This window comes from Rhinolophus sinicus, linkage group LG02, assembly GCF_036562045.2.
Source record: "Rhinolophus sinicus isolate RSC01 linkage group LG02, ASM3656204v1, whole genome shotgun sequence".
Lineage (NCBI taxonomy): Eukaryota > Metazoa > Chordata > Mammalia > Chiroptera > Rhinolophidae > Rhinolophus > Rhinolophus sinicus.
This window is the reverse complement of record NC_133752.1, coordinates 118,509,970-118,520,106: the sequence shown is the minus strand read 5'-3', so window position 1 is coordinate 118,520,106 and position 10,137 is coordinate 118,509,970. Positions and strand designations below refer to the sequence as shown.

The 10,137-nt window shown below is 36.3% G+C and overlaps 1 long non-coding RNA gene across 11 annotated transcripts in view; it reads left to right on the top strand.

The window, feature by feature from the left end:
- The first annotated feature begins 2,871 nt into the window (after nt 1-2,871).
- Nucleotides 2,872-10,137, top strand: part of LOC109452884 (uncharacterized) — a 166,695-nt gene continuing 159,429 nt past the window's right edge. For all 11 annotated transcript variants that reach the window (XR_012493890.1, XR_012493886.1, XR_012493891.1 and 8 more), the window contains exon 1: nt 2,872-2,975. This is a non-coding gene — a long non-coding RNA (uncharacterized LOC109452884). The remainder of the gene's footprint in view (nt 2,976-10,137) is intronic.

Below are 10,137 nucleotides of genomic sequence, written 5' to 3'. Positions count from 1 at the left end.
TAAGAGTACAAAACAATACAGAGAAATTCAATTGGAGCAACAGAAGAGTGTGGGTCACACTCTAAGAGGAATTTCCTAGTCTTCTGTGAATTTGAAAGTTATTGGTGCCAACTGTGAACTTATTTTATGAAGCAGACCAAAACTGAACAGAAAGTGCTTTCCACTTAATGTTCCTCTATTAGGTTTTGGTCTCATTTCAAAAATTGTAGAGTCAAGGCTTCTTCTTCAATATCTTGATTGATAGTTTCAAACTATGATTCAGGACGAAGTACTGAATTAGTTGTACTTGTGCCTCACAAAAAGTACATCGATTTTCATGAATTAGAGCCATTGAATTAACTTAAATTATTGTGCGAAACAAACACAAGTGCGTAACTTAAAATGCCTGGACTTATTAAATAAGTGCTGTTTAGAGGTTAAGTATCTAGAAATTTTGAATTTGACGTATAAGTCAATACCTTTTCTGAAATGTAAAGGAAGACTCAAAAGCATTAAAACATTTAAATTTAGGAATATTTTGGAAAACTATTATTTAGCTTTTGATTTGCTTTTAAGGGGATATTTCTAGAGTTCATTTGAGAGTTGTTTATTTCTAGTGGACAAAAATAAACAATATTATATATGATATAGATATATGAAATATGTACTATAGTATAGTATGTTTTACTTCTTATATGTCTTTGGAAACTTGAAAATATATTTTAATTATATTTAATTATTTAAGAATAGATACAGCTATACAGAATATAGTTTTATTTTTTCAAAGCATGACTTTAATAATTAAATATTTGGTCAAATATAATAAATAAGTCTACACTTTGACAAACAAATCACATTTGCTTCAGATCAAAAGATAACTGCAGAAGGACTGGGAAATATTCATTTCCCAGGCTATGCATTATACTTTTGTCAGTCCTGCTAGAGTTTCTAATGTTGGTCATTCATCTTCTGTCAATTAGCTTTATAAATACCAGCTTTTCCGGGATTTATAAATAGATCATTTAAAACCAAAATAAACCAAGATGCATTAATTCTGTCATGTACATTATAAATTACTAAAGATAAATAAGAATTTTTGAATTAACTCAGAAAAATAGAATATAAAAAAAGCATGCAGTTGGATTCCACAGTAAAAGATCTTAACTAGTGATAACTGTGGGTGTTAGGAAATGATTTGTCAATGTCAGTGTTTTTAAATCTCAAATTACCGTAAGAGTTCAGAAAATGTTCCACCATTGTCCATTTCTGTGCCCTCTAAACACACACACACACACACACACACACACACACACACACACACCAAATTATTCAAAACTCAAAACTGGGAAAACATTTACTAACACAAATTGTAAATTCTTCCAGACTGAGCAACACAGGAACATCTTACCCATGCAGAGATCAACTAAAAGTAGTTGAGGACCATAGCGCTTCTTTGAGCTCTGAGGGTTCTTGGGAAGCAGAGGGAAGGTGGAAACAGTGCTGAACCTCCAAAGGTTCATCTTATCATGAAGAAGATGAGGATGAAGAATGGAAAGAGAGATTCCAGAGTCTCTGGTTGCTTCTATAACAAAGGGAAGGAGTAGTTTGAAAAAAAGGGAGTGTCAAAGAACTGTGAACGTTATTATTATTACTTTCATAAGCATTACACACTTATCTACAAAGCTTCATAAATTCCTCCGAGTGTCGTCCATGTGCCATCTCCTCTGTCAAAGCTTCGCAGATTTCACAGCCTGAGCAAGAAGTGATAGTTTCTGTAAAAATAGTGTGCTATGAGCACACCCTTTTACAGCACTTACCACTACATTGCATTACAATTCTGTGAAATCTCTTTGTCCTCATAGACTCTAGGATCTGTGGGAGCAGGTACTGTGCCTTTTTGACCCTAGCAGCCCCTCCATTAGTGCCGCCACCACTGCTCCAATATGTAACACCATAATAGGTTTTCAATAAACACACACTGAATGGATGACTGAGATGCAATCAGAGAACATTAAATGTATGTCAGGCTGAGTAGTTTAATCATGGACTGGAGAATGAGAAGCCAAAAAAGAAGGTGTCACGAATACAAATTCCAAGTAGGTTTCCCAAAAGGTGACAAATATATAACAGAAGACACACACACACACACACACACACACACACACACACACACACACATCTTCCTAGTATAAAAAGAAAAGCTATAAGGTAAGCTGTAAGGTTGATGATAAACCCCAGTCAATAGTTGATCACAGTATCAGGGAAACAAAAGGGCACAATGTGTGCTGTGGGAAATATATCCCCTGGCTGAAGGATATGCCTCTCTCAATTCCAGTCTATTGTGGCAATAAAAAAATCTGGGCTCAGTATTGCCAGATGTACCAATTTCTATAAAAAGCCAGAAATCGAGTATTTATATCACCTATCACAGTTTTAACATGTTGGCTTACAAATGAAAACATAGTGTGAGCTAAACAAAACCCACTGTGAGAGTCTGTAACAGGCCACCCAGGTGTTGATGTTCTCTGAAGTGTTCCTTGCAGGACTGACAAAGCTGAACTAGTACTTTAGGAAGTTCAGTTTCATGCCAGGCTGTGTCAATATTCCAGGCTGATGCACAAGATATTCAAATCCAGTTCCCAAGGTATTGAGTCCAGAATCACCGAGACAATGACTTATATATACTGTGTTTCCTGTATTTGACTCTCCTGGGTGACACTATCATGGCACAGCCAAATCAGTTCAGATACTAGGATCTCTACATTTTAGATAGTATTGTCCCTTCCCTTTTATATTCACAGTGTTATTGAGTTACTATCCTACTACATTTCCCACAATTCTTCGTCAGCTTCATTCTACCCAGCCAGCTCCTTTTTTCACTCTCCCTAGAATCTGACAGGCCACAGAAATATCTGATTTCAAAGAGATGCTCGCATTCTATACTGAGGCCATCTAGGAGTGTAAATGCCCAATGTGACACTGCTGAGTGGAGACAGGTAAGAAAAATCATTACAGGTCTTTGTATTTCCTAATCTTGTAAAACCTTTTGAAGAGACAGAAATGTTTTTCTTTGTTGGCTAATGTCTTAGCTACTTATTTTTGTTCTATCTTTGCAAATCAAAATGCAATATAGTATCTTAATGATAGAACTGGAATATGTACTCAAAATATGACACCAATAAGATTGCAAGGAATACTGAAGGGGCTATTCCATAAGACTGACAGTGACTCTGACCCCAGCAGCATGGATTTCAATAGAAGTCTTCCACAAATAAATGAACTACCAAAAAAATAAAAAATAAATCAACTGCTATCCTCCCTGACTGACATGCCATTATAGCAATGCAAAGACAAATAGATTCATTTAAGTTAGGCTAGAGGCTTGATTTTTTCCCCCCACAACTATCATCAGAAAGCATGTGTTATTCTCAAACCATTTCATGATATGAAATATTTTCATACTTTGCAAGTAGGGAATCAACATATGAGACAAAAAAGCAAAATACACACAAAAATTTTAAATTGGCTAAAGCAAAATTGAGTTAATTAGGTCGTAACAAGATTGTCTTTTTAACTAAATTTGAGTGTAATCAGACAATTCTATTTCCCAACTAGTGGAGATTATGGTTCTGTATTAAATGTATGCATTTGGAGGTGATGTTTGATTATTTACTGTCTGAGGTTGATATAAAACTGGTATATTCCCATATGCCACATATGTGGTTAACCCAGTTGCAGATTATTAAACCTTTATTTAGTAATTAGAAGTGTTCTTATAAAAATAATGAGATACATGCATCATTTATTTTCAATATAGCTTTGCATAATTAGAATAATATGCAATTTGATCTACTAAGCTGTTAATTAAATACAAAATACTTAATGTGTACCAGAGTGTTGTGCTTTGAAATTGCACAATTGTCCATTGTGTGGTCATTTGCTTACCTCTGCCTTCCTCCCAAGCGTGGGGGAGTAATCCATAAAATACATTCAGAGAAAGGGAATACTAAGAAACAATGAGAACCACAAAGTTCTGAGTTGGTCAACAATGTTACACTTCTCGAGGCAAGTAGAAATATCTAATTTGTGTTCTACAGCCTGTCCAAGCCCTTACTCGGTGTCTTTGAAGATGTGGATAATTAATAAAAAGGCCCCAGTCAGAAAAAGGAAAAGGGGAGCAGTTTTGGTGTCTAGATCATTGAAAAATTAGAAAATTTAAATAGAGTATTTCTAAAAAAACTAAGAGCTGGGCTTTCTAACTTCCAATTAGAAAGTCTGTCTTTATGAAGATTCACGTCCTTGACAAGAGATCAAAGTCATGTATTCTTACTATTCTTTTTCCAATTTAGCTTCAATGTGCTATCAGATGAAATCCTATTACCTTATTAAGAATTTATCACTGTTCTACTCAAGAATTTAGCACTTTCCACAATGTATCCAACCTTATACATTGTTCAAGGCCTTCACACAGCCTTTGCTACTTTTAGAATAACAATGAGTGTGGTGAAAACAATAAAAGCTAATATTTCTCCTAGACATTGTGCTAAATGTGTCACATTATTTTATTTAATTCACTGAGTTTAAAAAAAAAAAAAAAGAGAGAAAACAGGTTGTGAGAGGTAACCTAATTTGGCTTGAGTCTTACTGCTTCTGTGTTGAGCCAAATCCAAGGTTATATGATTCAGAACCATTGTTCTTAACCTTGCACTGCATGCTACAAACTTCACAATATTCTACTTTTCAAAACCTCCTCTGCACTCTCTCTAAATGAATCAGACCAGAGTCTTCCATGTACTTTGCATTGACTTACTCTTTTCTCAGTGCCTTAGTTTTCATGCAGTTTCCTCTCTTAAAGTGTGTACTTTGTCACTTAGCCAAATATTCCTCCTCTTTCATGGCATGAGTCACATGCCTTGTGACTCCATCTTTTCCACTCCAAATGCATACCTCAGATCTAAGATGTATTCATATTCCCATAGGGTCCAATGTAGATACAAATGTGATTATCTCTCAATAAATATATTTCCTGAAAGCATTAATAGTAAAGACAAATAATCTCTTATAAAATTAAGAATGTAGTCATGCACATTTGATTCCTTGTTATAAATGATATGTTTGCTGCCAGACATATTTCCTCTGCCAGATTTTCCATCGTCAACAAAATTTTCAAAAAAAATTCATTCACTTTCTAACTGCCATTAGTCTGTGTCCAATTTCTTTTCCTTAAGAGCTTCCAAATTTCATTTTAACTGCAAGTGCTGCTGCCCAATACAAGCATTATACAGCCAGAGGAGGAGTTGTCCTTGCAGAGAAATGGGGTCCATTTTAATTTGGAGGCAAAGGAAGGAATTATTTTGAGGTTGCACACATTATAAAAAATGGTGGTCTCCATTCCTCCTCTCTAGTGTGCCTGCTCCCTTTACCCTTAAGCTCAGGTCCTTAAGTTCTCACTCTTGGGGCAAGTCCTGACTTGGCCATGATGCTCAAGGAATGCTCTTCTTGAGAAGCCAGTGGATTCACTAAAGGTCCAGCCAAGTTGATTGCATGTTATTCTAATACCTTTATCCAAAATCCTAACCTTATGATGACCAAAGTCCATTTTGTCTCTCTGATGTATTATTGGCAGGGCATGGGTGACTGTCAAATTGTCAGGCTGGTGGTAGGGAGGGGGACTGCTCTGGACCCTCGGCTGGCTTGGTAGCATGGTTACCATTTCTCTATGCTAGTCAACGTCATGCACATAGGTATATATCACTTCAAGGGTGTCAATTTAGATTCACTGCTTAAATGTCCTTACAGAAAAGGCAGCATGATATAGTGATTGAATGGACTCTGGAGCCATGCTTATGTTCAAGTCCTAGCTTTGATAAGTACAACCTGTGTGACCTTGGATAACTTATTGGACCTCTTCATATCTCAGTTTTTTCAACTATAAAACAGGGATGATGATAGGACCTGTCTAACATGTTTTTTTTAAGGATTAAAATGAGTTAAGTATGCAAAACATGTAGAGTGCAGAGCAATGAAAGCTTTCAACTCTGTCACCTATTATTGTTTCATATTTGTTGAGTAAGTAAATAAATTTAAGAAGTAATAAATTTATTGCATAATGCATTTTTTTAACTTGTCTCCTTTCTCCTCAAGACCAAAAACTCCTTGAGGGCAGAGAGCAGGCATTACTCATCTGTGTATATCCCTAGCATTTTCCAGGAGAATGGTACATCGTATGAACACAATGACTATTGGTTGAATGAAAGGAAGCTGTGGTCATTAAAAATAAGTGGCAAAGTGAAGTAGAGTTAAGATTTTCAAGATCAAAAAGGTTTAGGAATAATGAGACATATTGGTAGGTTAGTCCTCATCAGTGTTGAAGTCACACACTTACTGATGGTGATGGTTCGAGGGGAGAGACGAATTGAGAAACAGGTGTTAAAGTTCTCAGAAGCCAAAAAAGTATGAACCAAAAACATAAAGCATTGTCATAAAGATTAGACTGCTGGCACAAACAGCACATAAAGAGTTCTATGAAGAGGAAGTTATATTGTCTGCTGATAAGGGTAAATAGAGAAATGCCAATATTACTTATAGTAGACGATGCCGTAGGACCCTTAAGATGGCTGCCTACTTCTTATCTTTTCTCAAATATCCTACTGTAATTTTCAAAACAGAATTCTTGATTTTTTTTCATTTCCTCCCACCAAAGTATATACATATTAATAATAGCAGTGTTGTTGAATTGTTTCCTAAAAATTTGTACATTGATGTCCTAACCCCCAGTACCTCAGAATGTAACTGTATATGGAGATAGCATCTTTACAGAGATAATTAAGTTGAAATGTTGAATTAACATTACAGTGGGCTCTAATTCCATATGACAGGTATCCTTATAATAAGAGGAATCTTGGACATAGGTAAGCATAGTGAAAGTGGAAATAATAGAGAGAAGCTAGTTTGATTTTCTAGGCATGATCAGTCTGAAACCCCAATGTTCAGAGGCCTGATGTGATTAATTTATGTCCATGGCCAGCAGTCTACACAAAGTCGCAAAAAACGTTCTCATAAAAGTTCTCCTCATAGTCCCTACAGATCTCAGCATAAATACTTAAAAAATTGATTAGTATTGAGTATGCTTCTCTCTGATGGAATGAACATCAGCCTCTGCTGGTTTGGAGACCTCAGGCTTCCATGAGGAAACTGGATTGTGATGAGGAGCAAATAAGCCGTGAAAATAACTCTGCTCAGGTGGTTAGAGGGAGAGTTCTGTAGTACCAATGAGCTCACCACTCAGAATGATTTGGCAGTGGAACATTCTGAAAAAGGACCAATCAAGGTGCTATATAAAACACAAAGCTTGATCAAAAGAGACATCAGGTGGTAATATGCATATGTTACAGCTTCGGTGCCTCCTTTACCTTCCAGGCTGCTCTTGAGCTGCAAGTAGAACTGAGTTCACCTGAATGGAAGTGTGAGGAAAAAGGAAGTAAGGGCAGATGGTTGAGTTAGTGATGGAGCCTGATGGTCACCTCAGGGGAGTGTGACGTCAGGAAAACCTCCATGTGTCCTAACAGAAGCAGTGCTTTTTCACCAGCTACCAAGAGCTACCCATAGCCGGTCATTGATTATCAGCAGCAACACTAACCAGTCAACAAGGGACAATACCAATAACCAGTTAAGACAAGAGGTGCCTGCCTCAGCCCTCCCCCTTCCCCACACCAATTTTCCTCAGATCTGATTCTTGCATAAAAATGTTTCTGACTAGTGAAAACAAAATGGAAACAATGAAGAGGGATGCACCTGTGAACACAATTGATCTTTTATTTAAACAATTTTTCCTTCAAAAGTTTTGTGATTTAAAAAAAATATGTATATCTTTTTCTCAGTGTTAACTTGTTTAATATACCAAGATAACTAAAAACTTTGATTTCTCAAGTTGGAGTTTATAGCATCACTTTTTCCTTTTTAAAATATTTTTATTAAAAAATATAGACAACACATATTATATCAGTTTCAAATGTACGCCATAGTTGTTCAACATTTATATACCTAAAGTGATCACCATAAGTCCAGCAACCATCTGACACTGTACCACGCTATCACAATTTTATTGATTATATTCCCCATGCTGTACGTTACATCCCGATGACTTATTTGTTTCATACTTGGAAATTCGGACCTGTTATAGCCCTTCACCTTTCTCCCACCCTTTTTAAATTTTCAATTACAGTTGACATTCAATATTATTTTATATTAATTTCAGGTGTACATCATACTGGTTATCATTTGTATAATTTAAGAAGTGATCCCCCTCGGCCAGATGGCTCAGTTGGTTAGAGAGCAAGCTCTCAACAACAAGGTTGCCGGTTCAATTCCCTCATGGGATGGTGGGCTGTGCCCCCTGCAACTGAGTCTGAAAATGGCGACTGGACTTGGAGCTGAGCTGTGCCCTCCAAAACTGGATTGAGGGACAACGACTGATGGGTTCTGGAAAAACACACTGTTCCCCAATATTCCCCAATAAAAAACAAACTAAAAAAAAAGTGGTCCTCCTGACTAGTCTAGTACCCACCTTGAACTATACATAGCTAATACCATATTATTGACTATATTCCCTATACTTTACTTTTCATCCCCATGACTACTTTATAACTACCAATTTGTACTTCTTAATCCCTTCACTTTTTCACCCTGTCCCTAACTCCCTCCGACCTGTCACCCCAAATAAGTACCCATCTGACACCATAGTTATTAAATATTTTTTACTATATTCCTTATGTTTTACCCTACATCCCCATGACTACCTTTTTCACAACCAATTTGTAATTCTTAATCTCTTCCCCTTTTTCACCCACCCTCTCAATTCCCATCTGAGAACCATTAAAATATTGTCTATATCGATGAGTTTGTTTCTGTCTTGTTTATTTGTTTTGTTCTTTAGATTCCACATCTAAGCAAAATCGCATTGCATCTGTCTTTCTTTCTGACATACTCCACTCAGCACAGTACCCTCCAGGTCCATCCATGCTGCAGCAAATGGCAAGAACCCATTCCCTTACATGGTTGAGCAATATTCCATTGCATATATGTACCACCTCCTCTTTATCCATTCATCAATCGATGGACACCCAGGCTCCTCCACATCTTGTCTATTTTAAATAATGCTGTAATGAACATATGGATGCACACGTCACCTTGATGGAGCGTTTTGGGTTTCTTCAAATACATACCAGGAAGTGGGGTTACTGGGTCCCTCTTTGTCTCTTGTTATAACCTTTGTTTAAAAGTCTATGTTGTCTCGTGTAAGTATTGCTATCTCAAATTTTTGGCTTGTTTGTTTCCATTTTCATGAAATAACTTTTTCCATCTCTTTACTTTTAGTCTGTGTCTGTCTTTCAGTCTGAAGTGAATCTCTTGTAGGCAACACATGTAAGGGTTTTGTTTTCTTCCCTATTCAGCCATCATATATTTTTGATAAGAGCATTTAATCCATTTACATTAAAAGTAATTGTTGACAGATATGAAGCTATTGTCATTTTATTATTCATATTTTTATTTTATTTTTTAAACATCTTAAAGAAGTCCTGCCAACATTCATTTTAATACTGGTTTGGTGGTGATGAACTACTTTAGCCTTTTCTTGTTGGGCTCTTTGTCTGTCCTTTGATTTTAAATGATAGCCTTGCTGGGTAGAGTATGCTTGGTTGTAGGTCCTTGCTTTTCATCATGTTGAATATTTGGGCCAATCCCTTCTGGCCTGAAAAGTTAAAAAATCAACTGAAAATCTTATGGGAGCTCCCTTATAAGTTACCAGTTGCTTTTCTTTTGCTGCTTTGAGAGTCTCTCTTTGTCTTTAATCTTTGCTATTTTAGTTATGATGTGTCTTGGTGTGAGCTTGTTTGGGTTCGTCTTATTTGGGACTCTTTGCACTTCCTGGACTTGTATGTGTATTTCCTTCACCAGGCTAAGACAATTTTTTTTCTTTAAATAGGTTCAGTCATTATTTCTTCAAATAGGTTCTCAATGCCTTGCTTCTCTCTTCTCCTTCTGGTACCCCTATGATGTGAATGTTGTCACACTTGTTGTTGTCCCAGAGGTCTCTTAAACTATCCTCATTCTTTTTTTATTTTTATTTTTTTTTTTTTTTTTTTTTTTTCTGTTTGG